A 12847-nucleotide genomic window follows, 5' to 3' on the forward strand; every position below is an offset into this window, starting at 1 on the left:
ATCAGACACACAATTATTAAGTATATGCTCTCTCAGGATTGTGTTATACAGGCTTTCATAATCAGTAACTTTACTGCCATGTAACCACCCCTCCAAGGCCTTCACTGAATGGTCAATGAAATCAACCCAGTCTTGTGAAGACTCCTTTTTGGTCTCTCTGAACTTTATCCTGTACTGTTCAGTGGTTAAGCCATAACCATCCAGGAGTGCATTCTTAAGAACTGTAAAATTATTGGCATCACTTTCTTTCACAGTAAGGAGTCTATCCCTACCCTTTCCACTAAATGATAGCCATAGGATAGCAGCCCACTGCTTTTGAGGGACATCCTGTACAGCACAGGCCCTCTCAAGTGCAGCAAACCACTTGTTAATGTCATCCCCCTCCTTATAAGGGGGAACTATCTTGTGCAGATTCCTGGAATCATGCTCTTTTGCAGGATGACTATGGGGAATACTGCTGCTGCCACCATGGGTATCTAAACCCAACTTCTGTCTTTCCTTCTCTAATTCTAGAGACTGTCTATCCAAATCCAGCTGTTGCTTCTTGAGCTTCAGTCTGGTTTGTTCCACTCTCAATCTATTGAGCTCCCTTTCTAACAATCTGTCATCAGGGTGGGTGGGAGGGACATTTCTAGATACAGAGGTATGATGGGAATGAACAGAAGGAGACCTGTCTCTTACAGAGGGCACCCTAACAGCTTGGCTAACAGTATAATGTGAGAGCACACCATCAGTATGGTGTGATTCAACCTCTGTACCAACTATGCTAGACTGTCTAGTAATGGGCAGGCTGAGAAGTTTCTTTCCTGAACCTTTTCCTGGGGGAGTCCCTGGATCAGATTGAGAACCATTAGCTACTTTTTCAACAGATTGGGCATTTATGGCCTTATCCTGTACTCTAAGCATGTTAATTAACAGTTCTAAGGAAGGATTCTTCCCTACACTCAAACCTCTCTCTATGCAGAGACTCCTTGCTCCTTTCCAGCTAAGGTGATCATATGCAAGTTTGGACAGTTCAACATTTTGGCCTGTGCCAGACATTTTTAGAGAGAGTTAAAGTGATAGAAAAAGAGAAAAAAGTTTTCAGAACTTTTTGGAAAGACAGAAAAAAACTTTTTAAACTTTTAAGAACTTTTTGAAAGTTTAGGAGTACTTTTCAGCACTTAGAAAAGAGTGAAAAGAGGAAATGCAAAACTTTTTGGCTATGTGTATATACACTGACCTTGTTTTGTATATTTTTCTCTTATGAAAAGTACAATGACAAGAGTGGTAAGTAGTCTCAAGCACTTATCCCACCACTGCACAACCAATGTAGGAGGCTGGACTGGCTTGTAGTGAGTACCAAGGGGTACTTGCACCTTGCACCAGGCCCAGTTATCCCTTATTAGTGTATAGGGTGTCTAGCAGCTTAGGCTGATAGATAATGGTAGCTTAGCAGAGCAGCTTAGGCTGAACTAGGAGACGTGTGAAGCTACTACAGTACCACTTAGTGTCATATGCACAATATCATAAGAAAACACAATACACAGTTATACTAAAAATAAAGGTACTTTATTTTTATGACAATATGCCAAAGTATCTTAGAGTGTACCCTCAGTGAGAGGATAGGAAATATACACAAGATATATATACACAATAGCAAAAATATGCAGTATAGTCTTAGAAAACAGTGCAAACAATGTATAGTTACAATAGGATGCAATGGGGAAACATAGGGATAGGGGCAACACAAACCATATACTCCAAAAGTGGAATGCGAACCACGAATGGACCCCAAACCTATGTGACCTTGTAGAGGGTCGCTGGGACTATTAGAAAATAGTGAGAGTTAGAAAAATAACCCTCCCCAAGACCCTGAAAAGTGAGTGCAAAGTGCACTAAAGTTCCCCTAAGGACAAAATAGTCGTGTTAGAGGGAAAATGCAAGGAAAACACAAATCAGCAATGCAACAACGATGGATTCCTGACTGAGGGTACCTGTGGAACAAGGGGACCAAGTCCAAAAGTCACAAGCAGCTCGGAGATGGGCAGATGCCCAAGAAATGCCAGCGGTTGGTGCAAAGAAGCTCTTACTAGGCTGAAGAACTGTGAATACTGCAGGAACGACAAGGGCTAGAGACTTCCCCTTTGGAGGATGGATCCCCCACGCCTTGGAGAGTCGTGCATAAGTGTTTTTCCGCCGGATGGACGCCAACAAGCCTTGCTACACGCAAATCGTGCGTTTGGCGTTTTTGGACGCTGCTGGGGCCCAGGAGGGACCAGGAGGTTGCAAATTGGACCTGCAGAGAGAGGGGACGTCGAGCAAGACAAAGAGCCCTCACTGAAGCAGGTAGCACCCGGAGAAGTGCCAGAAACAGGCACTACGAGGATGCGTGAAATGGTGCTCGCCGAAGTTGCACAAAGGAGTCCCACGTCGCCGGAGACCAACTTATAAAGTCGTGCAATGCAGGTTAGAGTGCCGTGGACCCAGGCTTGGCTGTGCACGAAGGATTTCCGCCGGAAGTGCACAGGGGCCGGAGTAGCTTGCAAAATCGCGGTTCCCAGCAATGCAGCCCAGCGAGGTGAGGCAAGGACTTACCTCCACCAAACTTGGGCTGAAGAGTCACTGGACTGTGGGGGTCACTTGGACGGTGTCGCTGGATTCGAGGGACCTCGCTCGTCGTGCTGAGAGGAGACCCAAGGGACCGGTAATGCAGCTTTTTGGTGCCTGCGGTTGCAGGGGGAAGATTCCGTCGACCCACGGGAGATTTCTTCGGAGCTTCTGGTGCAGAGAGGAGGCAGACTACCCCCACAGCATGCACAAGCAGGAAAACAGTCGAGAAGGCGGCAGGATCAGCGTTACAGAGTTGCAGTAGTCGTCTTTGCTACTATGTTGCAGGTTTGCAGGCTTCCAGCGCGGTCAGCGGTCGATTCCTTATCAGAAGGTGAAGAGGGAGATGCAGAGGAACTCGGATGAGCTCATGCATTCGTTATCTAAAGTTTCCCCAGAGACAGAGACCCTAAATAGCCAGAAAAGAGGGTTTGGCTACCTAGGAGAGAGGAAAGGCTACTAACACCTGAAGGAGCCTATCAGCAGGAGTCTCTGACGTCACCTGGTGGCACTGGCCACTCAGAGCAGTCCAGTGTGCCAGCAGCACCTCTGTTTCCAAGATGGCAGAGGTCTGGAGCACACTGGAGGAGCTCTGGACACCTCCCAGGGGAGGTGCAGGTCAGGGGAGTGGTCACTCCCCTTTCCTTTGTCCAGTTTCGCGCCAGAGCAGGGGCTAAGGGGTCCCTGAACCGGTGTAGACTGGCTTATGCAGAATTGGGCACCTCTGTGCCCAACAAAGCATTTCCAGAGGCTGGGGGAGGCTACTCCTCCCCTGCCTTCACACCATTTTCCAAAGGGAGAGGGTGTCACACCCTCTCTCAGAGGAAGTTCTTTGTTCTGCCATCCTGGGCCAGGCCTGGCTGGACCCCAGGAGGGCAGATGCCTGTCTGAGGGGTTGGCAGCAGCAGCAGCTGCAGTGAAACCCCAGGAAGGGCAGTTTGGCAGTACCAGGGTCTGTGCTACAGACCACTGGGATCATGGGATTGTGCCAACCATGCCAGGATGGCATAGAGGGGGCAATTCCATGATCATAGACATGTTACATGGCCATATTCGGAGTTACCATTGTGAAGCTACATATAGGTAGTGACCTATATGTAGTGCACGCGTGTAATGGTGTCCCCGCACTCACAAAGTTCAGGGAATTGGCTCTGAACAATGTGGGGGCACCTTGGCTAGTGCCAGGGTGCCCTCACACTAAGTAACTTTGCACCTAACCTTTACCAGGTAAAGGTTAGACATATAGGTGACTTATAAGTTACTTAAGTGCAGTGTAAAATGGCTGTGAAATAACGTGGACGTTATTTCACTCAGGCTGCAGTGGCAGGCCTGTGTAAGAATTGTCAGAGCTCCCTATGGGTGGCAAAAGAAATGCTGCAGCCCAAAGGGATCTCCTGGAACCCCAATACCCTGGGTACCTCAGTACCATATACTAGGGAATTATAAGGGTGTTCCAGTAAGCCAATATAAATTGGTAAAAATGGTCACTAGCCTGTTAGTGACAATTTGAAAGTAATGAGAGAGCATAACCACTGAGGTTCTGGTTAGCAGACCCTCAGTGAGACAGTTAGGCACCACACAGGGAACATGTACATGCACACCTATGAGCACTGGGGCCCTGTGTGACAGGGTCCCAGTGACACATACATATAGGCCAAAAACCTATGAGCACTGGGGTCCTGACCAGCAGGATCCCAGTGACACATAACAACCATACTGAAAACATAGTGTTTTCACTATGAGCACTGGGGCCTGGCTATCAGGATCCCAGTGAGACAGTGAAAACAGTGACAAACACCCTGACATACACTCACAAACAGGCCAAAAGTGGGGGTAACAAGGCTAGAAAGAGGCTACCTTCTCACACTGAAGGATCCGACCTCTAGTGCAGAAGCGACCCCCAGGTGGCCCTCTCCCTTGCCCAGGTGGTGGCTACCCCGAGGAGCCCCCCCCTTGCCTGCCTGCTTCGCTGAAGAGACCCCTGGGTCTCCCATTGAAACCAATTGCAAACCCGACGCCCGGTTGCACTCTGCACCCGGCCGCCCCTGTGCCGCTGAGGGTGTACTTTTTGTGCTGACTTGTATCCCCCCCAGTGCCCTACAAAACCCCCCGGGTCTGCCCTCCGAAGTCACGGGTACTTACCAGCTGGCAGACTGGAACCGGGGCACCCCCTTGTCCATTGAAGCCTATGCGTTTAGGGCACCACTTTGACCTCTACACCTGACCGGCCCTGAGCTGCTGGTGTGGTAACTTTGGGGTTGCCCTGAACCCCCAACGGCGGGCTACCTTGGACCCAACGTTGAACCCTGTAGGTGTTTTACTTACCTGCATAACTAACCAAAACTTACCTCCCCCAGGAACTGTTGAAAATTGCAGTGTCTAGTTTTAAAATAGCGTATTGCAATTTTTGCTAAAACTGTATATGACATTGTGTTGATTCAAAGTTCCTAAGATACCTGAGTGAAATACCTTTCATTTGAAGTATTACTTGTAAATCTTGAACCTGTGGTTCTTAAAATAAACTAAGAAAATATATTTTTCTATATAAAAACCTATTGGCCTGGAATTGTCTTTGAGTGTGTGTTCCTCATTTATTGCCTGTGTGTGTACAACAGATGCTTAACACTACCCTCTGATAAGCCTACTGCTCGACCACATTACCACAAAATAGAGCATTAGAATTATCTCTTTTTGCCACTATCTTACCTCTAAGGGGAACCCTTGGACTCTGTGCATGCTATTTCTTACTTTGAAATAGTACATATAGAGCCAACTTCCTACACCTTTCCTTTGTCCAGTTTTCCACCAGAGCAGGGCTGGGGGATCCCTGAACCGGTGTAGACTGGCTTATGCAGAGATGGGCACCATCTGTGCCCATCAAAGCATTTCCTGAGGCTAGGGGAGGCTACTCCTCCCCAGCCCTTCACACCTATTTCCAAAAGGAGAGGGTGTTACACCCTCTCTCAGAGGAAATCCTTTGTTCTGCCTTCCTGAGCTGGGGCTGCCCAGACCCCAGGAGGGCAGAATCCTGTCTGAGATGTTGGCAGCAGCAGCAGCTGCAGGGGAAACCCCGGAAAGGCAGTTTGCCAGCACCCAGGTTCTGTGCTAGAGATCCAGGGGATAATGGAATTGTCCACCCAATACCAAAATGGTATTGGGATGACAATTCCATGATCTTAGACATGTTACATGGCCATGTTCGGAGTTACCATTGTGACGCTATACATAGGTAGTGACCTATGTATAGTGCACGTGTGTAATGGTGTCCCTGCACTCACAAAGTTCGGGGAATTTGCCCTGAACGATGTGGGGGCACCTTGGCTAGTGCCAGGGTGGTCTCACACTAAGTAACTTGGCACCCAACCTTCACTAAGTGAGGGTTAGAGATATAGGTGACTTATAAGTTACTTTTGTGCAGTGAAAAATGGCTGTGAAATAACGTGGACGTTATTTCACTCAGGCTGCAGTGGCAGGCCTGTGTAAGAATTGTCTGAGCTCCCTATGGGTGGCAAAAGAAATGCTGCAGCCCATAGGGATCTCCTGGAACCCCAATACCCTGGGTACCTAAGTACCATATACGAGGGGGGTGTACCAGTGTGCCAATGAGAATTGGTAAAATTAGTCACTAGCCTGCAGTGCCAATTTTAGAAAGCAGAGAGAGCATAAACACTGAGGTTCTGGTTAGCAGAGCCTCAGTGATACAGTTAGGCACCACACAGGGAACGCATATAGGCCACAAACTTATGAGCACTGGGGTCCTGGCTAGCAGAATCCCAGTGACACATAACAAACACACTGACAACATAGGGTTTTCACTATGAGCACTGGGCCCTGGCTAGTAGGATCACAGTGAGACAGTGAAAACACCCTGACATATACTCACATACGGGCCAAAAGTGGGAGTAACAAGGCTAGAAAGAGGCTACCTTCCTACAACACCTTCCTGCACATAAACACTCTATCCCCTCAACGCAGACACCCTTGCACTATGGTGCCAGGATGCCTGGGTTGGCGCTAGGTAGCTTAATTCAGCACCAGTACAGGGGTAAACGCAGGGGTGCGATGTATTCCTCTAAATACAGCACACCCCTGCATTTCAAAAGTGGCTCAGCGCGATGCTGCTATTTTTGGCGCAGCACCACACTGCGCCACTGTAGCATAAATCTGGACCTAAGTACTTCATGCCAAGAAAACAAAATGGATGCCAGAAGGTTCCAGAAGCAACGTTCTTCTCACTCCCACAAGGCCAAGAGGCAACTTCAGATGGGGCAAAATGACACAAAATGAAGTCGATCACCATCTAAATCTTCATCCAAAAGTTCTTCAGTTTCATTATCAATTGACAGTGAGAAAGATGGATGTGCAATTATGATATTAACCTCAAAAAAACTTGTCCACATCTGACTGGCCGCATACAATCAACAAAAATTGATGAGTAAAATCACAAAAGTAATTTACAGATTGTCCTAAAATTACACTAAAGGTAAACGGCTGCTCCATGCTTTTTATTATTGACAGTGGTGCATCGATAAACATTTTGGCTGAGGAGAAATATATTGAACTGTCTCCATTGACCCATCTCACACCGTTGAAGACTAAAATGTATACATGGGCTGCATTAATGCCATTAAACAGTCAAGGTTCTTTCGTAGCAACTATAAGGCACAAAAAGACAAAGGTACAAGCACTCATTCACATACTTCAAGGTACTGCGGCAAGTGCCTGTTTATTCATTTCTAATACTGCTGCTGATATAGGACTGATATATGAACTACAACATGAATGCTCATCATTAAATAGTTGGTCGTTTCCCGATCTTGTTTCATGGATTAGGAAAACTTATGAACATGAAAGTGAAAGTGAAACTACATATCAATGAGGACGTTTGTCCTGTTGCTCAAAGACCTAGATGATTTGCATTACATTTACAAGAAGTTCTTGAGAAAGAGCATCAAGCATTACTAAAGCATGATATAATTGAGCAATCTATTTGTCCCACTCCGTGTCTTTTGCCCATAGTGGTTGTGCCCAAAAAAGGGAAGCGAAAATGCTGTATGTTTCTGTGTTGATATGCATCAAGCTAATAAGGCAGTTGAAAGAGAACGATATCCCGCTCCACACATTGTCAACCTGTTCACACAGTTAAGTGGTGCCAAAATCTTCTCCCACTTTGATCTGAACAAAGAGTATCATCAAGTAGAACTTGAAGAAAATTTGAACTAAATTTTCTACTCACATTGGATTATTTAGATATAAATGATTGTTTTTGTGTGTTATCAGCTGCAGAACGTTTTCAAGATGTAATTTAATGTATAATACAGACTGTCACAAATGCTTTCAATTACAGTGATGACATATTGGTCTTTGAGGCCAAACAAAAAGAACACCAGAAAGCTCCTGCATAAGTTTGTCGACTACTTGCTGATGCAGGTCTAACCTTAGATGCAGAGAAGTGTGAGTACCACAAAACTAAACTCATATTCTTTGGCCTTATCTTTTCTGATGGGTGTATGATGCTGGATCCAGCTAAAGTACAAGCCTTGTCATTCACCAATCCCCCACAAGATGCTACCATGATATGTTCATTCCTCGGCATGGCTAGTTATGGTTCCGGATACATAAGTCACTTTGCCACAGTAAGTGCTCTCTTAAAAGATTTAACAAAAAGAAATGCTTAATTTTACTGGTCACACAAATGTGAACACAGTTTTAAGAAAATCAAACATGCATTTGAGAACGCCACTAAAATGGCCTACTTTGATCCGAAGCTGCATACAAAGGTTGTTGACGCAAGCCTGGTCGGGTTGGGTGCGATCCTTGACCAACAAAATTGACACCCAAATGCTTAAAGGCATATTGTGGCATATGCAAGCAGAAGTTTGTCACAAACTGAATGTGCCTATTCACAACCTAAGAAAGAACTATTAGCGGTGGAATGTGCTTGTGAACATTTCCATGTATTCTTATATGGAAAACCTTTCACTCTTGTACCCAATCATCAAGCATTTCTTACCATCTTTGGCAAGCCAAAAAACAAGATACCTCCTAGAACTGACCGTTGGGGTTTGTGACTATGTAGGAAAGTGCCATCTTTCCAGCACAGTTACCCTAACTCTTTGCATGTTTAGACTGTAGTTCACTGAGATCCTGCTATTCAGGACACCAATGTCTGTGCTCCCTCCTCTAAATTTGCTTGCTGATAAACTTTTTACACCCACCATTAGCATACTGGGGCACCTATGTAAGTCCCTACTACATGGTGCTAAGGTACCCAGGGCATTGGTACACTAGGGCTACCCATGGGGGCCCATGCAAACTGTGTCTGCAGGTCTCCTATGACAGCCTGAGTGAAATGGTGCATGTACACTTTCACCACAGATATAAGGTGTTCCTTATATCCTGGTCACTGCACTTAGATACTGAATGTTACCCCTCTGGTGGGCCTTTCAGCTAACAAGCAGTGTGTATTTCCCTAAGTGTGATGGTACCCTGCAGGGTGCCCTTATAGACCCCCGGCTTCATTTCCTAGACTCTGTATGCGCAGAGAAGCCATCTGAATGTATGTAGTGGACACTGGTCAACACAAGTGGTCTAAATACGTAATGGTGTCTCTGAACCTAGTCATGTTTGGTATCAAACATGTTGGAATAATGCAATTACACCAATTCCAGTGCTAGTTGCATGATACCATGTAACCTGGGGGTTCCTTAGCGGATTCCACAGTTATCCAGTATTGGATCTTTCATAGATTCACATGCTTGAATCATTCCCCATCATTGAAGTGGGAGTCACACACCATAAAATAGCAGTATACATCATCACCATAGGCCTTAATGGCAATGGACCATCTATGTAACAACATATCTACATCCTTTTGTAAAAGGAACAAAACTTGAACTTTGACCAATCAGGCAACAGCACTCTCTAGAACACTCCCCAGAAAAGCAGTTTCTCTCAGATTTTCTACCAAACATTGTAGGAGGCAGATCTGGTTTGTAGTCGTTAATTATGGTACTTACACCTCATTAGTGAAATGTACGCAGTGTCTAGAAGCCAGGCTCTCTAGAGGTAGCTGTGGATGAACAGCCAAGGCTTATCTAGGAGACATGTGAAGCTCATGCAATACACATGAAAGAAAATACTCAGTGTTACAAAATAAAGGTAATTTATTTGGTGATACAAATGCCAAAATACCATAGAGACTATACTCCCTTAGGAGGTAAGTAATACACAAATTATATACACTAGTAGGCAAAAACAGGTGTAAAAACAGAAAACAGTGCAATTAGTGAAGATCACAATAGTTAGAAATGGGACTGGGGGAACACAAACCATATACTAAGAAAGTAGAATGCGAATGTTGGTTTCCCACCTAGGCAAGTGAAAACCCCACAGGTAAGTACTAGAAACCACCCCAGTGTCCAGGAAAGCAGAAGTAAACTACATTAACTTTCCCAGAACACACACAGACACGAGAAAGAAGAATATGAAAGAACCAGAGAAGACTGCAAGATATCAACAGTGGATTCCTGGACATGTTGACCTGTGGAAGGAGGGGACCAAGTCCAAGAAGCTCAGAAGAGTCCAGGGAGAACAGGAGCTCTAGTTAACCCGGATGAAGGTGCGAAAGAAGAACCACCGAACAGTATTGCACCCAAGAAGACCGAGCCGGATTCCTGGTTGGTGCAAGTGATGTCCCATGCCGGATGAAGGATTGCAGTCTAGTTTGCGTTGCTGGAGTCTGCCAGCAAGCCTTGGCACACGCAAAGCTCGCTGTTAGCAGAAAATGGCGTTTGCCAGGACCAGGAAGGACCAGGTGGACTCTACCCAGGAGTGGGAGTTGAAGGGGGCTCTCAGCAACTCAGAGAGTCCACAGAAGACCAGGCACCGCGCACAGGAGTCCCACAGCACAAGAACAAATGAAGGTGCAAGAGCCCCCGCAGCACAACGACAAAGGGATCCCACGCCGCCAAACCACTCAGGAAGCTGTGTTTTGCAGGATAGAGTGCTGGGGGCTGGAGCTGCAAGATGCACAAAGAACTTCGTGGAAGGATGTCAACAAGCCTTGGCAACTGCAAAATATGCGTGCACAGGGGTACTATCTTGCGTGGGGAGGCAAGCTCTTACCTCCACAAAAGTTGGTCAGTTGGATGTCAGGACCGTCGGGACCACTTCAGTCCACCACCCATGATGCAGGATACATACAGATCAGCAGGAGAGGGGATCCACGCAGCAGGTCATCATTGCAGTAGGTGCCTGATGAAGCAGGGCAGTGACTCCTTCACCCCAAGGGAGATTACTTTGCTCTTCTGGTGCAGGCTGAAGATGGGCTGTCCTCTGAAACAGTTGCAGTTGTCAGCAGGAGCAGAAGATACAATGTTGCAGAAGGTGTCTTGCTTCTTTGTTGCAGTTTATAGATTTCCTGGAGGGCCCAGATGCAGTTTCTTCAGTGAGAAGTTGAAGTGGAGGATGCAGAGGACTACTGCTGGAGTCTTGCAATCCGATTCTGAAGAATCACCCAAAGGAGAGACCCTAAATAGCCCTGAAAGGGGGATTGGTCAGCTAAATAGGTAGGCACCTATCAGAGGAGGGCTCTGACGTCACCTGCTGGCACTGGCCACTCAGATGCTCCCAGAGTTTCCTGCTAACTTGGAATCTTAGATGGCAAAACCCAGGGACCCTCTGGAGGTGGTGATGGACAAAGGAGTGTTCACTCCCCTTTCCTTTGTCCATTTTCACGCCAGACCAGGGACTGGGGATCCCTGAACCGGTGTAGACTGGATTCTGTAAGGAGGGCACCAAATGTGCCCTACAAAGCATTTCCAGTGGCTTGGGAGGCTACCCCTCCCAAGCCTGTAACACCTATTTCCGAAGGGAGGGGGTGGAACACCTCTCTCCCAAAGGAAATCCTTTGTTCTGGCTTGCTGGGCTTGAGCTTTTCAAGCAACAGGAGGGCAGAAACATGTCTATGAAGTGGCAGCAGCTAGGGCTGCCTGGAAAACCTCACAAGGCTGTAATGGCAGTACTGGGGGAGCCCCCAGAGGGAAGATGATCATACAACCAATGCTTGTAAAAGCATGAGAGTATGATTCCTACATGTTTATACCAAATGTGGCTATGTTCGGAGTTACCATTATATAGCTGGACATGGGTAGTGACCTATGTCCAGTACACGCGTAAAATGACGTCCCCGCGCTCATGAGGTCTGGAAAAACGCTTCTGGAGGTCATGGGGCACCTCTGCTAGTGCAGGGGTGCCCTCACACACAGGCACTTTGCACCCTGCTGGCAGGGCTGGAGAGCCTGCTACAGGGGTTACTTATGAGTGTCCTGGTACAGTGTAAATGACAGCGAAAGGACGCATGCACCTTATCATGCAGGTTGCAATGGCAGTCCTGCAGAAGCCTTTGCATGGGCTCCCTATCGGTGGCAAAATATATGCTGCAGCCCATAGGGATCCACTGGAACCCAAATACCCTAGGTACCCAGGTACCATATACTAGGGACTTATAAGGTGGCACCAGTATGCCAATTGTGGATGAAATACTGTGTTAACAGTATGTAACAACCATATTTAAGGGAGAGAGAGCATAACTACCGGGGTCCTGATTAACAGGATCCAAGTAGACACAGTTAAACACACTGACAAACAGGCCAAAAGTGGGGGTAACCAAGCTAGAAAGTGGCTACTTTCCTACACACGTCGTGTGAATGGAGTCTCCATGAGCTCTGCTCAGTTTTGCCTTTGCTTCAAACAGGAATTCCAATAATTATGGCTGATATTTCCAAAAAGGACTCTTCAGATCTTGCAAGTCCTGTCTAAAAAAGAGACTACATGCAGATGATCAACATAAAGAATGCCTTAATTGCCTTTACCCTAACCACCAAGTAAAGGACTGTAAGGTATGTAGAACCTTTTCCTCAAGGGCTCTTAAAGATAGAGAGGGGGAGATTACTTATCTGTCTGCAGAATTCCAAGACCCAAAAAGTAACAAAAGGAAAGTGACACTTCTGAGAGGTCACTAAAAAGGGCAAGATCCTCTGACCAAGGTGTTGGAAGCAGGCCTGGTGGACACCTATGGTGTTTGCACCTTATACCAGGTCCAGGTGACCTCTGTTAGTGAATGTAGGCAGTGTCTAGGAAGCCAGGGCTCTCTATAGGTAACTGTGGATGAACAGCCAAGACTTATCCAGGAGACATGCAAAGCTTATGCAATACCACAATAGGCACACAGCAACCTATCCCACATGAAAGAACC

The 12847-nt window shown here is 46.6% G+C and overlaps 1 protein-coding gene across 1 annotated transcript in view; it reads left to right on the forward strand.

The window, feature by feature from the left end:
• LOC138287144 (V-type proton ATPase 116 kDa subunit a 4-like) overlaps positions 1-12847 on the forward strand; it is a 1145905-nt gene that overhangs the window by 54452 nt on the left and 1078606 nt on the right. The window lies entirely within an intron of this gene.

The sequence above is a fragment of the Pleurodeles waltl genome, chromosome 4_1 (assembly GCF_031143425.1).
Source record: "Pleurodeles waltl isolate 20211129_DDA chromosome 4_1, aPleWal1.hap1.20221129, whole genome shotgun sequence".
Lineage (NCBI taxonomy): Eukaryota > Metazoa > Chordata > Amphibia > Caudata > Salamandridae > Pleurodeles > Pleurodeles waltl.